The sequence below is a fragment of the Triticum dicoccoides genome, chromosome 4A (genome assembly GCF_002162155.2).
Source record: "Triticum dicoccoides isolate Atlit2015 ecotype Zavitan chromosome 4A, WEW_v2.0, whole genome shotgun sequence".
NCBI lineage: Eukaryota > Viridiplantae > Streptophyta > Magnoliopsida > Poales > Poaceae > Triticum > Triticum dicoccoides.
In genome coordinates this window covers 747234139-747244234 of record NC_041386.1, presented here as the reverse complement: position 1 = coordinate 747244234, position 10096 = coordinate 747234139, and the positions used below count along the sequence as shown (strand labels likewise).

The window sequence follows — 10096 nt, the reverse complement described above, 5'->3', positions numbered from 1 at the left end:
GGTTTATATAATGGACTTGCTACCTTTCAAACATGTATGACTATCATATTCTTTGATTTATGTGAGAAAATTGTTGAGGTATACATGGATGGTTTTTCCGTTTACATAACTTTTTTTAATTATTGCTTGGGCAATCTTGACAAAGTTCTGCAGAGATGTCAAAAGACTAATCTTGTCATGTTTTTCGGCAAAGGTCGGGCCTCCACGGCTGCACCGAGCTAGGGCAAAGCTCGGGACAAGGTAGGTTTTGGGGCTCAAGAGAGTTGCAAGCTCGGCTCGACCCAGTGACGGTGAACTTATGGCAGGCTCGGCTAGGTTCGCGTCCACTGTGCCGCACCTTGATGCATGTGACGCCTTGAGAATATGTTTGTCCTAGCTTCGAGATTCAACAGCTAGCTCAGGCTGTAAAGCGAATGTTTTTCAAATCCAACAGTTTGTATGAGCGCATGTGCTTTCACATGGCACCTACTAATTCCCTTCAGATTCCTCCCGATAGTTTGTCATGTGTGTGCGCTTTCCAATGCATTTCGCATGTGCACTTTGTTGCCCTGTGTCCCGGGAGTAACCATGGTTGAGTTTGTGAAACTACCATTTTTTGTGAGTCGTTGGCCATGCCGAAGGACACGCACAGCTACTTAATTTCTGAAGGAGCAGACTACCACTTATCCCCATTGTAAAGAATGCCCGGGGCAGAATAGATGGGCGTTCTTCCGATGCATGACAGTTGACACACTCTCACGGAGCACGGATGGGACCAGGCATTATTGCTGTACCTGTCATATACCAATCCAACAAAGACGCTACACTGGAGCCGTTCTCAGTCGTCTTCCATCCATCCGCCTGCTAATTTCCCCTCCCAGAAGCCACCACGCCGTCCATAGATTTCAGCTGGTTACGCCTCCCGGGACACTGAGTGCTAAAGCCTACTCGGCGACCAGCGTCGCAGGTATCTCTGCTATTTGCCCTTAATTCGTTGTTTTCTTGTTTGAAGGAATGGAGATTGGATTAATCGAGGATAGCCTCTTGTTTGCTTGCCTAGTTAGATAAGAAAACCGGAAACTATCTATGTCTAGGAGTAGATGTTGATTTCATAACTGTGCAAGCATGTACAAAAGATGCGACGCATGAATTTTGTTGATTTTCATTTTGATTTGGGAATAATGAAATGTTCTATCTTCATCTTGTAGTTGGCCAGATCTGCTTGTCCTAAACTTGTAAATTGTAATACATGATGCACTAAATACCTCAAAGAAGACGCATTATCTAGCATATACTCCCTCCATAAAGAAATATAAAAGCGTTTAGATCACTAATTAGCAAGTAAGATATCCATTTTCACCCGAAGGAGAGTACTAATTGCCATATTTTCATAGGTATTCACAAGAACTGCTTCATGCCCTGACTATACACAGCACCTGCTTCCACCGGCCTCTGCAGCTGACGTCCAGCGGCCGCCCTGGCAAGTGACTGCTCAGTGGTCAGCTTCTTGTCCAGTTTGCCGGTGCCTCCTCTGCTCCCGTCCTCCTGCTTCTTCATGTTTCCTGTTGTCCCATTATTCTGATAATAGCTTTTTATTCCTTGTCATGCATGGTACTTGATGCTTGCCGACCCACTTTTTTACTAAATTAATTAACACTAACAATTGCGAGGGCTGTATAATCTTGTATTAGTGTCCAGATCCAAGGTAGTTGTGCACGTGAGTGGAGTTAGTACTAGTCCTAACATATTAGGGATTAAATGTATTACTGGCTATCACACCACTCCTACGCCCTGCTACACAATAACATGGTTGCCTTATGGGTGATCGTAAAACAATTACTATGTATAGTGTATCTAGCAATTTCTCTTATAGTAAAACTGCCGTTCCAATTGATTGTAATATTGTTTGTCAAAGATCAGAACTTGACAATGCAAAACTACTATGGGCTGGTGTACAGTAATTGATCTTCTATTCTAGTAACTCTCTCATTAATTGTAGTAAGAAACAGAGAGCATATTTTAGGTGAAGTAAAAGTGTAGTGAGGATTGTTGTAATTCTTTTGGTAATATAACAATCATGCTGGGACTAAATTGTGTTAAAATTAGGGTCTTGATAAGCCCACATGTGTCGTATATATACTAGACATCCGCCCACATACGGTGTGTGGCGTGAGAAGGAGGCAGCCCACACGGGCTGTGTGTGGGCGAACCTTAAAATTGCCCACACGTGTGGGCGCAGCTACTTCGTGCCACACGGCCCGCAAGTACTACTCATCCCCACCCAGCGCACGTGGCACGAAGCAAATATGCCCACACGTCCTGGCGCAGCTACGTTAGGTACCCGTGAGGTGACGATTTAGTTGCCATTCGGGATGACAAATGTAGTTATCTGGGATGACAAATGCAGTTGTAAAAGCATGACAACTCTCTCTGTTTTTGGTTAACTATAGTTGCCATGTCTAATTTATGGTAGTTGCCGCGTATAATCAAACCATAGTTGCCGTATGTGATTAACTACTTGCCAGATATGGTCAAACAATAGTTGGCCTCTGTGTTTACCTACGTGTGGTCCAACCATAGTTGCCATGTATGATTAATCACAGTTGCCATGTGTCCCTGGTTGCCACGTACGCGCAACTGCAGTTGCCGTCTAGCAACGAATCATAGTTGCCGTGTGTGTTTACCTAGTTGTCATGTACGCGCAACTGCAGTTGCCATCCAACAAAGTACGAGTGTTGTGTGGGCGAAAAGCAGTTCACCCACACACGCGTGGACTAGGTGGTGGTTGTGTGGGCAGAAACTAGTTCGCTCACACAGCGTAGCTGGCAAATCACTTGCTGCGGGGCGTGTGGGTGAACTCTCCAACGCCCACACACACGATGAGGCCCACTTGGCACTCAGATTCTAAAGGATTCCTTTAGGATTCGTGCAAAATAGAATCAACGTGGATCAAAGCGTGTGGACGTTATCATTTGGGTAAAATTAAGGGGAGTTTCAGAGTATTTTGATTGAATATACATATTGTGTTACGGCTTGCAACGAGTCAATTTCTTTTATTAGCAAATTGTTTACATACCAAATGTTTGTTTGCTGTCAATGCGTGAGTAATGGAGTACAAGGCTACAACCCAAAATTGAAAGGTAACGTTACTTTTTTAATAGAAAATCGTATTCCATAGTAATTGAGTTATGACTACGCAAGAGCCAATTGCTATTACTTGCCAGAAGGTAGATAGTAATTGTATTACTATATTCCCTTTCTAACTTACTATCAATTTACCACACCTATCAATATTGCATGCTAATTGAGTTACGACTAGGCAGGAGCCAATTTCTATTTCGTATCAAAAGGTAGATAGTAATCACATTACTATACTACCTTTCAAATTTACTATCAATTTACAAGGCCGACCAGGGGCTGTTGCGTTCAGTGTAATTAAGGGTGGGGTTGGTCATTTGCTACAGTAACTCATTTAGTTCCATTACGTTTTGTACCAATCGTTTTACAATGATTAGCAGGCCCGCTGGATTAGCCGAGCAGCATGCGCAGCGACCGGAGCGCACAATTAGCCTTTTCGCGCTCCTGCTTATATATACACGGTAGCGCTAAAGGGAGTGTGACGCAGAATGCTAATTCTACGCTCCGGCCAGGTCGCGCGCTGTGCTTAACCGAACAGGTGATTCCCCCTCAACCTGCTAGTAAAATTTCTCCCAAAAGTAGTAATACAATTAAACTGGTTACCATCAACATGCACTTGAGCCCCGCCTCACCTAATTCTCCCTCCACTTGCTAGTAAAATTGATGGTAAACATAGTACCAAAATGAAAATGGTTACCATTATTATGCACCTATGCCCTGCCTCGCCTGATTCTACCAGTAAAATACTTGGATAAACATGCTAATAATATTAAAATGGTTACGAAGTGGATGCACACCCGTCCCTGCCCTATCTAGTTCTGCTAGTAAAATTCTTATTAAACATAGTAGCAACATTAAGATGGTTACTGGATGCATGCTAGTGTTATACTACGTAATCTTAAATTAGTATTGTTGTGCGTCATCGTACGAATAAATCCTTTGATTACCAGATGTCATTTTCAGATTATAATGTACTGGTTGGGTTAGGCTAAGTGCAGTACTGTGTCCTAATAACAGTATATCTACCATATACCCTTTGCTAATTACAATGGATCTCACTATCTAAATGGGCACATAATAATGTCCACAGGTCGTAACTATTTGCAAGATGAACACTAGCTTACTATTTGTTCCAAGTGATTTAGGATCACAACTAGTACGAGGAGCACATCGTAAAGAGCAAGGGGCTTTTACTACAAAACTAGATGTATATTACTATCAAATTAAGAATGTGGAGGATGCGTGCGTCTGTTGGTTGGCTGGGTGGGGATCCATGGTTAGACTGACGCGCGGGATAAACCATAATGCGCTCACGCATATATATAGGACATTGGTAGTATATGAAAAATGGGTATAACTACACCCGGTAGTAGGATGCATTTTCTATATATATATATATATATATATATATATATATATATATATATATATATATATATATATTCAAGCGGCGTAATGCTTGTCGGTTACGTTCGGCCGGCTCAACACCTGGGTCACAAACCGTGCGTAATTAGGAAACCGATCTATGGTAATCTAAATTGATACTTTACGAGGAGTTGTATGTGAGGAACAATTGTACTAATCGAGAGTGGCTATGGCCTAGTGGTTACGGTGTTACCATATGTCTCCATTAAAATATATAATCAACCAACTTCTATCCGTGTATGCAACGTTCCCGTCCCACTAAATAGATTACCATCGAACCCCTTGTTGATTACCATGTCCACAAAATATTAGAGGGTCTGATTACCATCCAACTTTCTGTTTATTACTATGGCCCTAAAATATTATAAAAGTCTGATTAGGCAAAGCAAGGAACGAGAGGATGCAACGGTAACGATTTAAATTATGTTACTATCCTACTTGGTCGTCTTACAATTACCATCAAATATGTTTTTTTTCCGCGGGAATTACCATCAAAATGTTCTCCATTAAAAGTTTACCATTGGTCATAAAACAATACCGTCAAATACGTTCTCCATTAAAAATTTACATAAATATTTAGCATGTATCAGTACGTTGACAGGTCACACGATGGTAATGGTTTTCATCCCATTACTGCAACTAGCAAAAAGGCCCGTGCATTGCAACGGGTGAAAATCAATATCATACCACCTCTTGCTGTTTCACAGTTTATCCTCTTCCCCGCGTTTGTCCGCGATAGTTGTGATGTCTATGTGATCAAATGCACCCAAATGTGAGCTGATCCACCACATAACACAGTCTATGTATGCTAGCATTAATTGACAAGTTCATGTGAAATATTATGGACTCATGCAAAGCCCCTCGCACCTTGCATATTAGATATCCCGTGTAATTAGCTCACAACAGACAACAATGTATAGTTATATAAATTGGCAAGAATCAAGTTTCATGTAGCAAGGCGGGACTATCGAATATCAAATATCAAAGGTCATACCGTAGGGTACAGAATTCTAGTTGTTGCGTTGATGGATCTAGCCCAGCAGTTGGACCGCAGCTTAAGGCCCAATGCTGTTGTGTGGCCTTTGTGCTGTCTGCAGTATATAAACACAACTCCACATTCTATTGTCACAAGTGTTTGATGGTCTAGTTGGCTAGGAAAGTTAGAATGTAGTTTGTGGTTTCAAGTTCAAATCCTGCTTTTGCCTAAAACAAAATCGTTGAACTATTATCATTATATTATAGGAAGCCCATCTCTGCGCATATGAAGCCCATCCTTGCGCTAGACAGGCAGAAATTCTAGGAAAAACCAAAATATTTGATGACCAATATAAAAGGAAATCTTCCTTATATTTCACAAGCAACATGTTACCTACGTGGATTGGTTTGCGTGTGCGCAGTTGAAACTGCGGGAGCAGGGTTCGAGTCCCTCCCAACGCAATTTATCTTTGCAATTTATTTTTTGAAGAAAACGTAGCGCAATTTTTTATGTACAACTCAAACGACGGACGAGAAAAAAACAAAAAAGGGATGACCTACGAAAAAGCCTGATGGACCAAAAAAGTGGAGAAACAATCCTCCCTTTAATATTAGGGAAAGAAAAGATTTGAAAAGAGTTCAAAAAAAAGGGAAAAGATTTGGAAGAACCATTACTACAGTTAATACATATCTGTGGAGCCGGTAAAGGCTTTCATCACGTTACCACATAAGTCAATTATTTTACCATGCGTAGCAATTAGAGCCACGGGACGGACGTGCGACGTGTGGCATCCCGTAACGAGAATTAATTCTGTTATTACTACTAGCAAAAAGGCCCGTGCGTTGCAACGGGAGAAAAAAAATCCCTCATATCTCTAGCTGGGTCAGTTGGGCAAACTGTGCGTGGCCGGTTGGCAGGATATGAAATCGAACCCTCCCATCAGTAATTTGATTTTTTACCAGCTCTTCGGACATGGGCCTCAGTTTGCCGCCAGGTGAGCTTTCTTCGTTGGGCCAAAACGGATGGCAAGTAACAAAATCAAATAGTGTACGTGAAATTAATTGAAGCGGGACCAAACAAAGCGGGATGAAACCAAGAATATCACCTCCTTTTAATAGTATACTAGCACAAAAGCCCGTGCGTTGCAACGGGGAAGAAAATTGATGCATTGATTTGAGAAAAAGGCTAGTTTCGCCATTCACCAAAATGCCCATCATCGCGGCATACGGGTCATGCATGTACGCTTTTATCATGTCATCATTTCCTTTAATTAGAGCCATGCATGTATCTTTTTCTCATTTAATTTAATTAGAGCCAATCACACCATGCCAAGCCCATAAATCCTTCTAATTAGAGCCAATACAACATGGTTGCATCGTCCATATCCCCTTCATTATGGAGTTTTCTCTCCTTTTGGTATGCTGTTTCCTCTCTTTTTTGGTTTTGAAGATGACTTGCTGATATAAGTTGAATCTACTACAACTCATGTGTGTATATAAGTTGGTGAAATTTGATCTAAAGGAGCGAGGTAGGACTAATATTGATTGAATCAGTTCTTTAGTGCAATCCGATTATAGGTCGGCTGGCTATAGCCTTCGTGGCCCAACCCAGAGGTTAGGGGTTCGATACCCAGTTAAAACATATATTTTTTACCTTTTTTCATGAAAGTGGCAGGAGCAGGCCCATCAAAGGAAGGTCGATGCCCAGCCAGTTGGGCCGTTGCACCTTCCGACTATGTTCTCCCATCGCATGAAAACACGGCCAGAAATTCACGTGAATAGTACCACCTCATTAGATTAAAAAAAGTCCAAATAACAAAATCATGTAGGCGGGACGAAACCAAGAATACCACCTTGCTTTATTAGTAGGTAATAGATATAGATATAGATATATATATATATAGATATAGATATATATATATATATATATATATATAATATAATATATAATATGTAGGTATAGGTATAGATATAGATATAGATATAGATATATCCGTGTGCTTTTACCATGGTTAGTTATAGGAGCGGCTACGCCGGTCGAGCGACGCGCAATTAGCGTCCGAAGCGTAGGATTAGAGTTTCCTGCACGCAGGCTCACTTTAGCTTCGCGTGCTAAACTAAGCCTGCGCGCATTTATCTTAGCGCACGCTCTGGCCAACAAACGCGCTAAATAACCCAACCATGCGCGCTCGTGCGAACCCGGCGCGCTGAAAATTCTACCGTAAGGACTTACGGCCAGAGTCCATTGCTTCGGCAGGCCCACGTTCCTCCGAAATAAGCCAATAGTAACGAGTATCTCGCATGCCAACCCCTCAAACCACTAATTGATCGTAACTAATTACTACATCTAGTCATTCGTTACTGCATGGTAGAGAATCTACGTCATTAGTGAGCATATTTTTTCGTTACCATCCCCTCCCTCTCTTTTACTGCTGTCAATTAGTGAGCATGTAGTAATTCATTACTACATGTAATGATTCGTACTGCATGGTAAAAAATCTATGTCCATTACCACCCATACTATCTATATTACTTCCACTCATTCCAACCATCAGAAACGCATTGTCTAGTAAATAATATTCGTCCATTACCACCTATACTTTCTCTATTACTACTACTCATTAGTGCCCTCAAAGTCAGGATGTCGCGACCACGCATCGTAAAAAAAATTAAACGCGTTATTTTCTTGCACACACACCATTACCCTCAACAAATTAGTGGTGGAGAGGAGACCTTCTCCGTGCGACCTGCCCGCTTAATTAGTTACACACACACACACACACAACATATTTGAGAGAAAATAAAAAAGAACAAGGCACAACACGTGCCTTTGGCAGAAGTTTTCGTGCACGTGTTCATCATCTATTTTGATGTGATCTATCCTGTGGGCGAAGTCCCAACGAGGGCATCATCTTTCATTGTGTCAAAAGTCAAAACTATTAGGTATTTACTTTTATCTTATTTAGATTTTTTTACCCTTATTTACAGCTTCATTGCATAATACAACACGTTTTTGGCAATGATACATATCTAAAGGTGTAACAGTGGCCTTCATTTTGTATAAGAAAGTATGATTTTTTGGAATGGTCACCCGTGGGGGAACCCCACCTGAATATTTTCAATCAAATTTTCCAAGAAGCCCCGGCTCCATACAAGATAGGTTCAATTGAACCAGAGTACATGGGGAAAACAAGAGAAGAGACATAACCGAAACACGCACACAGCCAAACCTCCGGAAGACCCGCCGAGGAAAGGGCACAGAAGAAGGCACTTTCGATGATCCGAAACCGGACTCACCATCACAAATCTCATCAGCAAAACTAGCAAGGAGGAGGACCTAAACTTACATCTTCATCGGACCAAGCAAGGAGAAGAGCCATGAACGTTGGCCTTCTAGTCACCACCCAACAACAACCCGCAGAGGTACAGTTGTCATATGGGAATGAGGTGATCCATTGAGTAGGATAACGCCTCTGCTAACCCGGCTTTCGGATGAAAATCGGACCCATTCCAACACATGGCTAAGCCAAGATCTCACAGACAGAACACCACCTCCTCGCCAACGAAGCACACACAACCATCGACCCCAAGTTGGCCACACCACCACCACCATCGAACCCGCACCGAGCAGCCACCACAGAGGCCAACCGAGCTGAACCCAGATGATGCCTTCAAGAAGGGACACGACGCAAAAATGTGCCGCCTTCGTCCGCCCTAGACGATCCTGGAACATGGGTTTCCCTGGAATTTCAAAGGAGTAGTCACCATGATAGCGTTGCCTCCAAGGAGGTTCATGGAGCCCACAGGCATCGCCTTCGACGGCTCCGGCAGGAACAGGACTTCCGCCCAAGTGAGCAGACCACCTCCAAATAGCATCGATCTGATCGTGGTGCACTGCTCTCTTCACCACCATAGAGAAGGGCCACTACAGCCCGCTGCCACCCATGAGCAAATCTGGGCCACTGCAGCCCCCCGCCACCCATGAGCAAATCCGGGCCACTGCAGCCCGCCACCACCCATGAGCAAATCCAGGCCACTTCAGGCCAGATCAGACCGGATCCAACTTGTCCCCCGTCGCTCCCCATCAGACTCGAGCCAAACTGAGGCCGGCAGGCACGCTACCCACACGCAGCGTTGCCAGAAGGCAGCACCGCACAACCAGAGCAAACAACAGCGCCACGGGAAAGAGTGAGCACCACCACCCTACGCCTCACAAGAGCAACCTTCGCCGGACCCCACCGATATGAATCTAGTCCATCCCTGACACCACCGACGCCCGCCGTGCTCCAACGCAGCAGGGGGATGTCACTTTGGGGAAGGCCAGTGGGAGGGATCTGCTATTTCCGCCCCACCATCCCCGACCACCACTAGCAGAAGAGACACGCGCCGGAGTCACGCTGCACCGCCCGCCACCGCACGGAGCTCCCACGGCTCGTGAGCGCTCTGCATGGGGAACGACGGCCCGCCGCCGCCAGATCCACTCGAGCTTTGCCTGGCATGAGCTATTGGCGATGGCGGGGGGAGAGGGAGTAGCGGGCGAGGGGGTTCGGCCGGGGGGTGCGGGTCGCCACCCTGGGGA

General features: G+C 43.9%; 1 protein-coding gene across 2 annotated transcripts in view; it reads left to right on the top strand.

Moving 5' to 3' along the window:
* The first annotated feature begins 685 nt into the window (after positions 1 to 685).
* LOC119288424 (disease resistance protein Pik-2-like) overlaps positions 686 to 10096 on the top strand; it is a 19987-nt gene continuing 10576 nt past the window's right edge. The window contains exons 1-2 of one of the 2 annotated variants that reach the window (XM_037568046.1): positions 686 to 946; positions 1374 to 1501. The gene's annotated coding sequence lies outside the window, so the exon portion shown is untranslated. Of the gene's footprint in view, positions 947 to 1373; positions 1502 to 3518; positions 3656 to 10096 lie in introns of those variants that run through there. The other variant, XM_037568047.1, reaches the window with a different exon arrangement.